Source organism: Sorghum bicolor, chromosome 4 (assembly GCF_000003195.3).
Source record: "Sorghum bicolor cultivar BTx623 chromosome 4, Sorghum_bicolor_NCBIv3, whole genome shotgun sequence".
Taxonomy (NCBI): domain Eukaryota; kingdom Viridiplantae; phylum Streptophyta; class Magnoliopsida; order Poales; family Poaceae; genus Sorghum; species Sorghum bicolor.
Window position 1 is genome coordinate 47,762,174 of NC_012873.2, and position 14,909 is coordinate 47,777,082.

Here is a 14,909-nt window from a genome sequence, read left to right on the forward strand (position 1 = left end):
TAATAACTATAGAAAACATTAATCTATCCATCAATATGCGATCAGCACACCTTCACCATCCTATTGACGATTCCCACGCCTTCTTCTACTATCATCGGTAAATCACCTTCCATCGGCATCGGCAACCATTAATATCGGTCATCGGCACAAATTAACCATCATCCCTAGACTTGGCCACATTCTGCTGTTTCGTCATCGGCATCATAACCCATCGGCAACTCCTCTGATAACCAGTCACCACTCTTTCGCCTGCCGATCTACATTTCATTAACTCCCAGATACGTGTCCAAAGATATGTGTCCAAAAATGGTGTCAACAGACGCTACCATGACAAACACGTGCGCAAAAGGGATCTGAACGTGGGCGACCTCGTCCTACCCTGACGGCAAAACAATCAAGGACGCCACAAGCTGACTCCACCTTGGGACGGCCCATAGGTAGTGGCCGAGGTCTTGAAGCCAGGGACATACAAGCTCGCGGACGAAAAGGGGGTGGTCTTCACCAACGCATGGAACATCGAACAGCTACATCGCTTCTACCCTTAGAGCTTTGAGGCTTTACATTTTCATGCATATCTTGTACCGAGACCCTGTGAATGAATATGTGAATAAACGAAAGTATTTTTTTCAAGTAATGCACATTATTACAAGTTAGATCTCAATGTGAGGAGGAAGTCTCGACTATGACCCATCATAGTCGACACTCCCTCGAGGACTAGCAGGGGGACCCCCCACACAGGCTCCTAAAAACCGAACGATTTTTTTCAAAAGCTCAATGTTATCTCTTTCCTTTCAAGGCCTAAGGAAACCTCACACGATCAAGTAGTAAAGGCACCTCGAGCCCCCTAAGGGCCAAGGGATGTTGAGCCGGAGAACCCCTACGCCCCCTGGCTATGGTAACTGTACTCACTCCCTTACCCTCAAGGCAATCGATGTTGCCCTAATGAAAGATCGATCGAGAAATACAAACTTAGGCAGTAAAGGAAACAAAGGAAACTTGAGCATAAAAGCAACAAGAATATACAGGAAATATGAATCTTAAGGCCACTAAGGCCGCAGTGTTTAAACGCTAAAGTATATTACAACGGATCTAAGTACCCAAGTTAGGATCGCAGGCCTTAGTCCTCATCTCTGCTCTCACCACCGCTCGTCTCGAGAGGTAGTACCTCTAGCCTAAGTACCCTCGCTGGTCTCCTAGCTCGAATAGCTTCGCCAGCCTTTCGCTAGGAACCTCCGCATCGTCAATCAAGGCATGGAGCCTCTCCTCGTTCTCAGCATCGGTCTTGGAGATGTTGGTGACGAAGCCGTGGGACACCACCTCCATATCGTAGGAGAAGCCCGAGCAGACAACCGCCATTGCCCGCTTCACCCCGGTATGAAGGGCGTCCCGCACCCGGTCCCTCAGGGTGGCGCCTAGGTAGCACAACTGGTCGACCAGGGCATCGCCTCGAGCCGCCTCCCTCGCCTCATCCGCAGGCTCGAGCTCCTAGGAGGTCGAGAGGTCGTTGATCGCCGTCCTTAGTCAACCAGTCAAAGCGACCTCCCCCTTGAGCTCAGCCTTAGAAGACTGGGCGTTGTTGGTAAACATCATTTTAATAAATAAAATAAATAGATGGTAGGGCTTTCAACTAACCTTTCCACAAGTTCTGTTGCAAATATCAATTTTAGGTATGACACGTGGAAAGGCACAAAAGACACGAGAAAGCGCACTTCAAAGAAAGCGTATTCAGAAAAGGCGCAAATCAAAGATAAATGAAAAAGCCCACCAAAACACCGAACTGGATCCATCCGTAACCATGGGAAGGATCAGGGCCCAGAGACGAACCGACCATGCGAAGGCGGTGCCCAGGGGGCCCACCAATGGTGCGGCCGCAACCTGGTGCGACCGCACCCCCCGTGGCGGCAACTCGGTCCCACCTTTTTCACGTGGTTGCATGGTGGCATGCATAGGACGGTTTCACCTCCTACCAAATTTAGATCACCATGAGCCGTCCTTGTTGGGCTACAAATAGATGGCTCCACACCATTCAACACACACACCATCATTTGGAGCAATACACCTCACATTTCTACACTTGTTCTTTAGTTTAGATTCAGTAGTAGAGCAAGGCAAAGCTAGCAAGGAAAGCTTGTATCCTTGGAGGATCTTAGAGCTTCTTGGTATGAATACAATTCAGTTCTCCTCCATGAACAAATTCTTATCTTATTTATATGATTATGCAATTGAATTAGAGTATAGTTGTGTTCATATCTTGTTCATAGTATATGAACTAGTTCTTAGTTCTTGTGCTATGTTCTTGATGTGTTCATCCTTATTCTTCATTGTTCATCAAATTAGTATGAATAGATGTTGACACTTCTTAACGCAACCACCGGATATCAGCGACGGCGCCAGAAGTGCCCTGGTAGGGTAACTCTATTTACTATTGGATAATTCCGCAAGCGCACAGAATGTACCGCTGTAGCACTTCACCAAGGAGTATTCCAAGGTATCGTAATTTCTATTTTCCCAAGGGAAAGCGGCTAAGTGTGTTTAACAAAAAGGGGAATGAGATTCCTTGAGTTGTCTAGTATCAACTAGTGAATAAGGGTGGTAAATAATGAATAGGAAGGGTAGTGGTGAATCCAAGGTCCTATGCTAAAGGTAAATGGTAGAGTTAGCTAGGCGGAAGGACAACGAGTGAGTAAAGGACTCCTATGTATCTAACTTAACTTCTGTGACTTACTTTAATAGATAATTGCCTTAACTACGCTAGAGCCTTACTAACTGTGTGCGAGGGATAGCCGAGCTGGTAAGACGCTTAGAAGGTTTTTCACCTAACCCCTTACCGAAAGCGACTATTGGGCTTATGGACGCCTTACCTTTTAAGAACTAGCCTGTACGTGAGGAGAACCTAATGCCGCCCACGATCTGTCACCTACTAGGGAGTGCGCTCCTACTTTCCGTTCAAGCCAGCGGTAATCAAAGGTAATCTTAAGTATGAGCACCACGCTCACACTTAATCCTACAACTCTAACTAGTTGCAGCTAGCTAGAGCTCCTATACAAGATAGGACGATGATGCACACACAGGAGTGGTTACAGCTCACTAACTTCACTAAGACAACTATATTACTAAAGTAAATGCACAACAAGACTAAAAGACTTGCACTAAGTAAGAACTCAGTAAAGTAAAGTAAGAATAATATATTAATAAAAGGAAAGTCTTACAAAAGTAGAAAGGTACAAGAGCTATACCAGACTCTCCAGAAGACGACTTCGGAGACCCCGAGCTTCGCTCGACTCGACTCTAACTCCCACTCTAGACTAACTACTACTCTACTTGTATGCTTGGAACTTGTAATGCACTTGGCCTTGGAATTGCACACTTGAAATGAAGGGTGGAGGCTGCCTTTTATAGAGGGAGATGGAGTAGGGGTTACTCCATCACCACGTCATCGATCCGCGTGACATCTTCTCTCCACCCTTGGATCAAACCGACCTCACAACCGCCATTTGATCAACGGCAGGGGCAAATCAACATGTGGGACATGTGGGGAAGGTCGGTGGGAGGCCACCGACCCTGGAACCGCCTTTGATGTGGGGTCGGGCGACCCCACTTCTGGGCCTCTGGGCCCACCAGCAGTGTCCACAGGGGTCCCTTATGTCGGTGGACTAGGTGGCACACCTGGGTCCCACCAAAGAGGGGTCAGGCGACCCCCTCCCTGTGGGCCCAGGGTGTCACCTGTTGTCCCCTCGATCTCCTCTTGATGATTCTGATGTTGGCTTTGTCAAATAATGTCTTGAATTTGTTGTTCCTGCATAAACAAGCTAAGAGTACAAGTGGAACTAGTTATGGATAAAATATGTTCATGTCATGTCATTTCCCCTTGCAACCGAGGCATGTTGACGGTGTTTTGTATGTGGATTTCTATGGTATATCCACCGTCAACAAGATCCCCCAAGCTTAACCTTTGCTCGTCCCGAGCAAACAATCAAACTTAGCCTCGGTGGATCAGGTATTGTTACTATGTTCACATTTCAAGAGTACCATGTGTACAACAAAGTTCTTCTCTTTGCATGAAAAATTTAGCTATGTAAACTTACCCCTATTACCTTAGTCCCTTATGGGGCTTATGGCTTTTCCTTTGTCTTAGGTGGTTGAGAGACAGAACAGTTTGACTTGAGCACTAACTTTCTCATTCTTAGCAAGTTTCATATCAGAGGTTTTGTGATATTTTCAAAAGAAAGCTTAAATGTTCCTCTTATGGTTCTCTCATGTCACTCAAATGGTGTATGATTCCTCACCAAGGCATATGGTAAGAGTTGCCTTCTCTATTTCATCCTATTTCTAAAAGGCTTATGTGGAGTTCAAGGTAGGGATGAAAGGAGATAGCATACTTACTTTGCATATATTGCGAAGTCAAAGCTCGGATCCTTGAAGAGAAGTGTCATACTCCCAGATCAAGATGTGCAAGTGTGATATATGGTGGACTAGGTTGCTCCTTTATTTGATAGACTCTCTATGTATTGAGACATGGCTAGCATTTTTTTCTTCTTTTTTTTTATATATGAGCTTTCATGTGCTCAATTTTCTTTTTCTGTGGACTTGCACATGTCCATCTTTTTATTTCATTTTGCCTAGCCTTTTGATGTCTCATTTACCAAATAATGCTTAGAGAGATGTTCTAACATTTAGAGTATGGAGCAACCTATTTAGTGGATGCGAAATACATGTGGTTGCGTACTTCCAGTGTAGAAGCAGCATATATATATGTGGTGTGTACGTGATCTTGATCTTAGGAGCATGAAAAGTCTCTTAACAAGGGTCAACAAGACTTGACGACACTCAACCCAAAGCAAATAGCTTATGTGGAAAGGTTGCAATTATGTAAAGTAGATATGGCTGTGGTAGGAATTCATCACCATTGAGGAACAATTAAGGTTTTGATCATTTTAAGAATAAATCTCTGATAATCATGCATGCTTAGAAAAATATTATAGTAGCTCTTGTCTTACTATCTCATGTCCCACAACAACTTAGACTTAGTTCTAGCACTTGCAACCCACAAAGTTTTTAGGTTCATGGCAGTTTAAGTGAGCTAAGTGATCCATACTTAGAGAAATACTAAGTTGTATACTAGGTACTAGAGAAACATTAACAAGCAACTAGTCATCATTTCCATGAGGGATATAAACATACATGAAGCATATATGCTAAAGGGAAATGCTAATAAATATTTATTTTTTTTAAGTAAGAATGATAAAATGCATGAAAATAAATAGGATAGAATACTTACCTTAGTGGGGGAGAGGATCTCCCCCAAGCTAGATCTTCGCTCACTGTGGTGGCGGGAAATTCTGGTACCATCCAGCCCAGCGTTGTGCGTCTTCCTCTCGCACACGTCGGATATGTTGGCCGTTTTGTAACGCCAGTTGCAATGTTGCTTCTTGCCCAATCTGCAATTCGCCCATGTCATTAATGAGACTGTCCATACCTGTGGGCTGGTGACGCCTAGCCCTGTCCCTTGGGCGTGGAGTGCGTTGTGGAGGTAGACCCATGGAGTCTGAAGCATCCACTGACATCGCTTCATCGCCCTCTTCAACGTCATGGTGCGAGGATCCTCCTTGCTCCATCTGGGCGGCTTGCATCATCCTTCTTGTCACCCTGCGTGTCCCTGCAATATCTGGACTTGCCACTTGGGCTAGTCTAATGGTAAGTGTGCGGACCCCATACAACCGGCGCCTCGCACATGGGAGAGGAATTTCGGTTGTATAGCCCGGATAAATCATTTTAAGTTCACCATTTGGATTTCTTATGAGCATGTTAGCATTGATAAAGAAGTTCTCATCTACCACTCCTCTAACATAGCCAATGTCTTCAAAATAATGTGATTCAAGTAATCCAAAAGTATCGGCTATTCGAGTAATAAAGGATGTGAAATAGATGGGCTTCCCATACTCAATAGAGTTAAGCCAATAGTTCACTAGCAGTTTCACAGGGGAGACCTTGATTTTACTAACCATGGCATAGAGAATTTTAAGTTCATCATCAATTAAAGTATCAGATCCCATGCCAGGATATAGAGTGCACATGATCCAGAAGTGAAGAAAGCGCAAGGTTGGATTATGGATTTCAATGGGAGTAGGATTTGAACAATCATTAGAGCCAGAAATTGCTTTCCAGAATCTAAATTTATCGAACATTCTAGTGGCATGATCTAGATCAAGTTCACATTCATGTTCACACCCTAAAGCAGTGTTTAGCAAACTCCAATTTAATTGATGTTCTTGCTCACACATGCGGAAAGATATTCCATTATTTGTGAGTTTTAGGGTGCATAGAAATTCCTTAGCAAGCAATTCTTTTCCAAATTCAGGCACTTGCCAAAAACTACTCCAACCAATTGCTCTAAACACCTTATCGAATTCAACATCCATACCTGTGCGGGCCAAAAGGTCCGGATCGATGATGCTAGTGTGTAGGAAGAGACTTTCTCGGATGATGTAGCACCTTTGCAACTCTTCTTGGCTTAACATGAGGCCGCTCTCGGGCTCTCTCATCCTTGATGGAGGCTCGTAGGGTACCATCCCATGGTAACCTTCTTCTTCCTCCCTTCCATGAGCATGGTGAGAGCCTTGAGAAGAGCTCTCACCCTTTGCTTTCTTGAACTTGCCGAAGATATGCTTCTTCATCCTCCTACACAAGTGAGGCAAACCAAGCTCCTACTACTACTACTACTATGCAAGGGGAATCTTTTTGGGTTTTTGTTTTGATGACTATTTCTAAACTAAACTTGAGAAATGGCTTGTAACAAAGAGAGAAGAGAAAGGATTGTGAGCTCGAAATGGTTCTGGTGGTTTTGGGTGTGGAGTTGAGCTCACAATGCTGTGGTATTTATAGGGGGAGAAGGGCAAGTAGTGGACCCACAATATAGGGGTCGGCCGACCCCCCCTAGAAGCACTTTGAATTTGAACTTAGCTTTATACAGGGAACCATTCTGCATGCTTTCAAGATTTTGCAGAGATGGTCCAAAATGGGGGTCGGCCGACCCCCATCCTAGCCCCTCCTCCACTTTTAAACATTGTGTCATTGATTGTCCAGAAAAGTAAAGGCTAGGTGTGGACCAAAAGTTTTCAAATTGTTTCTGAGATTCCCTGTTTTAGTGCTTTGTGAAAGGTAAAAGATGAATGGCAAAAGTGGAGACATGTCTAAAGTGATTCCTATGGACCATGGGAGCACTCAAGCATGCCTAGGTGACCACTTTGCAGAATTTAAGCTAATGGAGTGGTCCCAAAAGAATCAAAGATGAAAGGAGCATCTTATGACTAAAGTAAAGGATCAAGGGACCACTCTTTTTCAAACTTTAGCTAGTGTTACAAGCATAGGACTCCATTGTGATTCAAATGGTGGCCAGCAGGAAGCAAGTGGGGCCAATATGGGGGTCGGCCGACCCCCACATTGGAGCTCCCAGAGCATCCAAGTGCTGGGTTGGAACCTCTATGACTAGCAAGGTTGAAATGTGGTGAAGTGGGCCCTAAGGTGGGGTCGGGCGACCCCCCTTTGGGAGCTCCAGCAGCTCAAATTTTTATGACAAGTTATTCTCAAGATTTTATTTATTATGGCTAAACATTTTGTCGAAATAAGATATGCAAAATTCAAAGTAAGAATGCAATTGAAAAGTGAATAGTAGAAATTGAAATGCAGAAAATAAATATGGGATAACTACTGATTTACCTTATCAGCAAGGGCTCCATGTTTTAGGTCCGTAGAGCAGGACCTCTCCATCTTGTTCATTCTTCGGGTGCATCAGATGGTCCCGGAGACGTGGACCTTGATTGCACCTCTTTCTCCCGCCATACTTGCTTGGTATTGATTTTTGGTTCAGCGGGTTCCTCTTCTTTCTTTTCGGCCCTTTTGGCCGACTTACCTCTCTTGTCCCTTCGGCGTCGGATGTGGCGAGGCTTAGTCGGAGGTTCTTTGTCCTTCACCTGCATGTTAGCTTTATAACCATTGAATGGACATTTTACCTTCCATCCTGGGAATTGGAGGTGAATCTTGCCGGACCCCACATAGATGACTGCATTGACCGTGTTGAGGAATGGCCTTCCCAAGATGATCGAGACATCATTATTGGATCCCATATCCAAAATGATGAAGTCGGCAGGGACGTAGTCGTCTTGGACCTTTACCAGTATGTCCCTTGCCAACCCCTCAGGGAACCTGATCGTCTGATCTGCCATCTGCAAACAAACAAATGTGGGGTGCAAAGGCCCCCCTAGCAAATTATCATAAGTTACCTTGGCCATGATGTTGACACCCGATCCAAGGTCGCAGAAGGCGTTGTGGAAGATTTGCGGTCCGATCTCACAGGTGATGGTCGGCAGGCCTGGGTCGTCTTTCTTGGTGATGAAGGGCGAATCCAGAAGATAGCTCCAGTTGGATTGTACCGGAGGCTTACCGAACCTCGTAGTAACTAGTTTAACTCCTTCAATTGGGTCCTCAGGTTTCCCTGGGATCTTACCTTGCTCGAAGGATGGGACAGCTGCTGCTAATTGAGCTAATTGTGTTTCTAGCATTTTGTTAAAGCTCAACTGATTTTTCATAGCAGAGTTAAAGCTATCCAACTTTTCACTTAAGTTTTCAAGGATCTTATCATTAGCCATCATTTTCTTGTTAATGCTATCATTGATTTTAGATTGGCCTAAGACAAGATCTCTAAGAGAAGGTTGGTTACCAAAAGAATTATTGAAATTTTGATTGTAACCATTACCTTGATTACCTTGGTAGAAGGGGCGCGAGTTCCATTGCTGTTGTTGGGGCCGGTACCCATTGTTGTTGTTGTTGATGAAGCTCACTTCCTCCTTTGTTTCGGGACAATTGTTTCCCGAATGATCATCTCCTCCGCACACTTCGCACCATGAATCAGATTCAATGGCCCGTGTAGTGGCGTAAGGTTGAATGGCCTCTTGCTTGGAACTTTCTTCCATCTTCTTCATTAAAAGGTCCATCTTAGCAGAGAGCATGTCCACCTCATTCAAGGCATGGACACCTCTTCTCTTGGGTTGGAGGCGTTCCTCATTCCATCCTTGGTTTATAACCATCTTTTCAATGAGGTCCTTGGCATCCTTGACATTGTGTTGCAAGAATGCTCCTCCAGCGGCAGCATCAAGGTGACTACGGGCCAAACCGGTCAGGCCATGGTAGAAACCTTGGATTAGGAGCCACTCCTCTATCCCATGATGAGGACAGGCGCGAATGTACTCCTGCAGACGTTCCCATGCTTCGGGAATCGTCTCATCCGCTTGCTGTTGGAAGCTGGAAATCTTTCCACGAAGGGCGCTGGTCTTGCCCATCGGAAAGAACTTCTTGAGAAATGCATTGGCGCACCTCTCCCACGTGGTCACTTCACCCTTGTTGGCGTAGAACCATTGCTTCGCCTTCCCCAATAACGAGAATGGGAAGAGGCGAAGACGGATGGCGTCTGCGGCGACATTCTTGATGGTGAAGGTGCCGCACACCTCCAAGAAGTGTTGGAGATGGGCATTGGCATCCTCGTGTGGCTTTCCACAGAAGGGATTGGCTTGCACCATATTGATAAGCGCAGGCTTCAACTCAAAAGTCGCATCCCCCAAGTTAAGCTGCGGACCCGTGGCGACATTGTCAGCCGACGGCGCAGAGTACTCAGAGATGGTCTTCTGGGCCATAGCTTCTTTGATAACCGGTGCAGATACTCCTTCCTCTAACGGATTCAGGTTCGAGATGAACCTTTGAGGTGGAACTTGACAACGTCTAGTTCTCCTCAACAGTTGCTCAGGATCTTCAACGAAGTTTGACGGCAATTGGAAACCGCTCATACACTGTCAGGCTTCACAATAAAGGAAGACAAGACAAGTGATGGGTTATCCCTATCACTACTTGATAACTAGCAAACTCTGGATTCTCTTTTTGTTAAAACTCTTAGACAGACGCTCTCCCCGGCAACGGCGCCAGAAATGCTTGTTGACACTTCTTAACGCAACCACCGGATATCGGCGACGGCGCCAGAAGTGCCCTGGTAGGGTAACTCTATTTACTATTGGATAATTCCGCAAGCGCACAGAATGTACCGCTGTAGCACTTCACCAAGGAGTATTCCAAGGTATCGTAATTTCTATTTTCCCAAGGGAAAGCGGCTAAGTGTGTTTAACAAAAAGGGGAATGAGATTCCTTGAGTTGTCTAGTATCAACTAGTGAATAAGGGTGGTAAATAACGAATAGGAAGGGTAGTGGTGAATCCAAGGTCCTATGCTAAAGGTAAATGGTAGAGTTAGCTAGGTGGGAGGACAACGAGTGAGTAAAGGACTCCTATGTATCTAACTTAACTTCTGTGACTTACTTTAATAGATAATTGCCTTAACTACGCTAGAGCCTTACTAACTGTGTGCGAGGGATAGCCGAGCTGGTAAGACGCTTAGAAGGTTTTTCACCTAACCCCTTACCAAAAGCGACTATTGGGCTTATGGACGCCTTACCTTTTAAGAACTAGCCTGTACGTGAGGAGAACCTAATGCCGCCCACGATCTGTCACCTACTAGGGAGTGCGCTCCTACTTTCCGTTCAAGCCAGCGGTAATCAAAGGTAATCTTAAGTATGAGCACCACGCTCACACTTAATCCTACAACTCTAACTAGTTGCAGCTAGCTAGAGCTCCTATACAAGATAGGACGATGATGCACACACAGGAGTGGTTACAGGTCACTAACTTCACTAAGACAACTATATTACTAAAGTAAATGCACAACAAGACTAAAAGACTTGCACTAAGTAAGAACTCAGTAAAGTAAAGTAAGAATAATATATTAATAAAAGGAAAGTCTTACAAAAGTAGAAAGGTACAAGAGCTATACCAGACTCTCCAGAAGACGACTCCGGAGACCCCGAGCTTCGCTCGACTCGACTCTAACTCCCACTCTAGACTAACTACTACTCTACTTGTATGCTTGGAACTTGTAATGCACTTGGCCTTGGAATTGCACACTTGAAATGAAGGGTGGAGGCTGCCTTTTATAGAGGGAGATGGAGTAGGGGTTACTCCATCACCACGTCATCGATCCGCGTGACATCTTCTCTCCACCCTTGGATCAAACCGACCTCACAACCGCCATTTGATCAACGGCAGGGGCAAATCAACATGTGGGACATGTGGGGAAGGTCGGTGGGAGGCCACCGACCCTGGAACCGCCTTTGATGTGGGGTCGGGCGACCCCACTTCTGGGCCTCTGGGCCCACCAGCAGTGTCCACAGGGGTCCCTTATGTCGGTGGACTAGGTGGCACACCTGGGTCCCACCAAAGAGGGGTCGGGCGACCCCCTCCCTGTGGGCCCAGGGTGTCACCTGTTGTCCCCTCGATCTCCTCTTGATGATTCTGATGTTGGCTTTGTCAAATAATGTCTTGAATTTGTTGTTCCTGCATAAACAAGCTAAGAGTACAAGTGGAACTAGTTATGGATAAAATATGTTCATGTCATGTCATTTCCCCTTGCAACCGAGGCATGTTGACGGTGTTTTGTATGTGGATTTCTATGGTATATCCACCGTCAACAATAGACAAAGGATTAAGATTGGGGTAATGGTTTGTTGGGCTGTGATGGCCACTCTTAGCCGAGCCTATCAATCTGAAGGGTTGGGGTCCCGGGAGGCTAGGAGGCGTTTCCAATTACACGAGCGAGGTGCTCAGGTATGCGGAGATCAGTGGATGCGCGGGTATCTTTCGGGTAGAGGGGTAGGTGGCAGGGTAGTGATAGCCCTGTCATCCCTGGTATTCCCCCACGATCAGGTATTCCGGTAGGAGTTCTGTAAAGTCCCTATCGGCTGGATGTCCAGCTGCGGGGATATCCCAAAAGCCTCAGACTTAGTTCTACTCTAGTTATATTGATTAGATGTTCTACTAACAATTCTTTGCATAGTTATATAAGATCAATGCCGGCTCAAGTAGTTGTTCTTTATTTCTTTTATTTCCTTATTTTCTCTTTATTCCTTGAGGTTGCCCGGATGAGTGTGTCCACTATCCATATTTTAAAGAGCCTGTCGTGACCCCTGATTATACTATGTCTACCTATGCATCTCAATAAGTGATCATGCTACAAACCAAGCTAGATGCATTTGTTATGCCCTCCTACGGGATTAAATACGATAACCCTTAAATACTCACGGGTTGAAATGCTACAATGATAGTTCTGTTCGCTTGCAGTTTTATTCTTTACATTCATGAACTATTGATTGGCATACCTAAGTACCGTTACTTAAGATTGTAAACTTTGTGCGTTTATCTGGCGCCGTGCTACAGCTTTGCATATCGTAAGTAAGGATGTTTAGGATGGCCAATCTGGCATTTCTAATTATTGTTACCAGACTGCACTGCTAAGGCCGGCGCTGTTAAAGGCCTTGGGTTATCTCTCTGACCTAACGATAGTTATGGTATTCCAACACCCAACATTTCTAGTGCCACTGCTAATGATGGATTTATAGTCTATCTTTAGTAGTGACGCTAAGAAATGCCAACAACCATTTCTGGCGCCGTTGCCGAGGATGGCAAAGAACAATGCAAACATCTAGCTTTGGCATTTAGCATTGATTACAAAATAAGCATTGGTAGCCATAGTTTAAGCAGGACAATCTTTGTTGTTTTCTTCCTCTTTTTGTTGGAATGAAAACAGAATAGTGTATGAGCGGTTTCAACTTGCCGGCAAACATCAACATCCGTTTCAACCACCATGGCCAGGTCACTCCACGACTATTCCACCCCCGCTGTTGCCAACGTGCCCGTTGGGCCCGCGGTCAACACTGGGAATGGAAACTTTGAGCTTCGCAGTGGCCTACTCATGATGGTGCAGGCAAACCAGGTCTATGGTTTGCCAAGTGAGGACGCAAACGCGCATCTATAGAACTTCCTTGAGTTGTGCGAAACCATCATCATCAAGGATGTCGCACCTGAAAGCGTCAAGCTCCGCTTGTTTCCCTTCTCCCTCTCAGGGAAGGCAAAGCAATGGTTCTACCAGAGCAAGGAAGCTATCAACACGTGGGACAAATGTTCCGCGGCGTTCCTCAAGAAATTTTTTCCCATGAGCAAAACAAATGCTCTGAGGGGAAAGATATCAAACTTCCAGCATACTTAACTCGAATCCATTCCTGAGGCTTGGGAAAGGCTCTAGGAGTACATCTGAGCCTGCCCCCACCACGGGATGGAAGATTGGCTCGTGCTTTAGAATTTCTACAAGGGGCTGACACCCATGTCTAAGGGGCACATCGATGCCACTGCTTGAGGCACGTTCCTCTCTCTAACCATCGAGAATGTGACGGCATTAATTGAGAAGATGGTAGACAACCAGAGTTAGGGAGAGGGACGCAAAACACAAAAAGGCATGCATACCGTGAAGGAGACAAATCTGCTTGCCACAAAAGTAGACCTACTAATGAAGAGATTGGACGGACAGGCCACTGATCCTACCACCGGCACTGTCCAAGCCATCGACTCACGCATGACGTGTGAGGAATGTGGGAATTTTGGCCACATGGGGATCCATTGCCCTGGAACCCAGGAGGATGCATTGTTCATCAACAACGGGTTCTGCCAACAACAGCAAGGTAGTGGGTGGAACAACTAGAACTGCCCCCAAGGTAATTACTCTAGTTTTACTTCCTCCCAGCCTCTGCTGAAAGATCTTGTGCTAGGTCAGGCCAAAATCAATGAAAATCTTGTTAAAAAGCTTTCTGAAAATGATCAAATTTTTGTCAACATAAATACAAAGCTTGATGGCCTAACCCTTTCTGTTAGAGATCAGCTAGCTTTTAATACGAAGATCGAGTTAAAAGTAGCTCAGCTTGCTTTTGCCGCTAAAGATGTTGTTTCTCCTGATTCTGTGGAAAATGTAAATGCAGTGACCATGAGAGGGGGTAAGACCACTCGTGATCCCCCTTATCCTAACCATAAGACAGGAAGGGCGCCACGGCAACAGGAGGAAACACAGGCAGAAGGGCTGGCTCAACCATCAGAAGAATCCATGGAAGACGAGCCGACCCCAAACAACTATGGGGACACCATGATGCTACCCTTTCCCACAAGAGAAAGGAGGTAGAAGAAGGACGGAGATGAACAGTTCCACCGCTTCGTGGAAATGGTTGAAAAGACGCACGTCAGTGTACCGTTGATGGGTGTCTTGCATATTCCGTCCTACTCCAAGTTCATCAAGGACATCATCAATAAGAAGCGACCATTGCCGTCCACTGAAGTTGTCAAGCTGACAGAAGAATGTAGCACAGCTATACTCAATGAGCTGCCCGAGATGAAGCAAGATCCTGGGTGCCCCACAATCTCTTGCTCAATTTGGGCCAGCAATTCGACCACGCCCTTTGTGATTTGGGGGCGAGTGTGAGCGTTATGCCGAAATCAGTCTTTGACAGGCTGAACTTCACCAACTTGGAGCCAACCACCATGACACTCTAGTTGGTAGACTCATCAGTCTGGTACCCGGCAGGGCTTGCTCAAGACATCCCTATCAAGATCAGAGGATACTATGTTCTAGTGGATTTTGTGGTGCTCAACATGGAGCTCACTAAAGAAACACCACTAATCCTAGGAAGACCATTCTTTAGTACGGCTGGAGCACAGATTGATGTTGGGGCTGGAGAAATCCGCTTCAACATTAATGGCCAAGAAGAGAAGTTCGAGTTCAGGCCACGCCGTCAACAAGAGTGCAACATGATACGCATCCTCTATGGGCCAAACCCCCAAGGCATCAGGCAGATTGAGATCCAGCCTCAACTTATTAAAAATACAAAAATATCTAAGAAAAAGCTGGAGCCAAAAGAAAAGGCGGCTCCTAAGAAAAATAATAAGGAGCAGAAAAAGAAAATAGCTCCTAAAAAGAATGAAAAGAGCGATGAAGTCC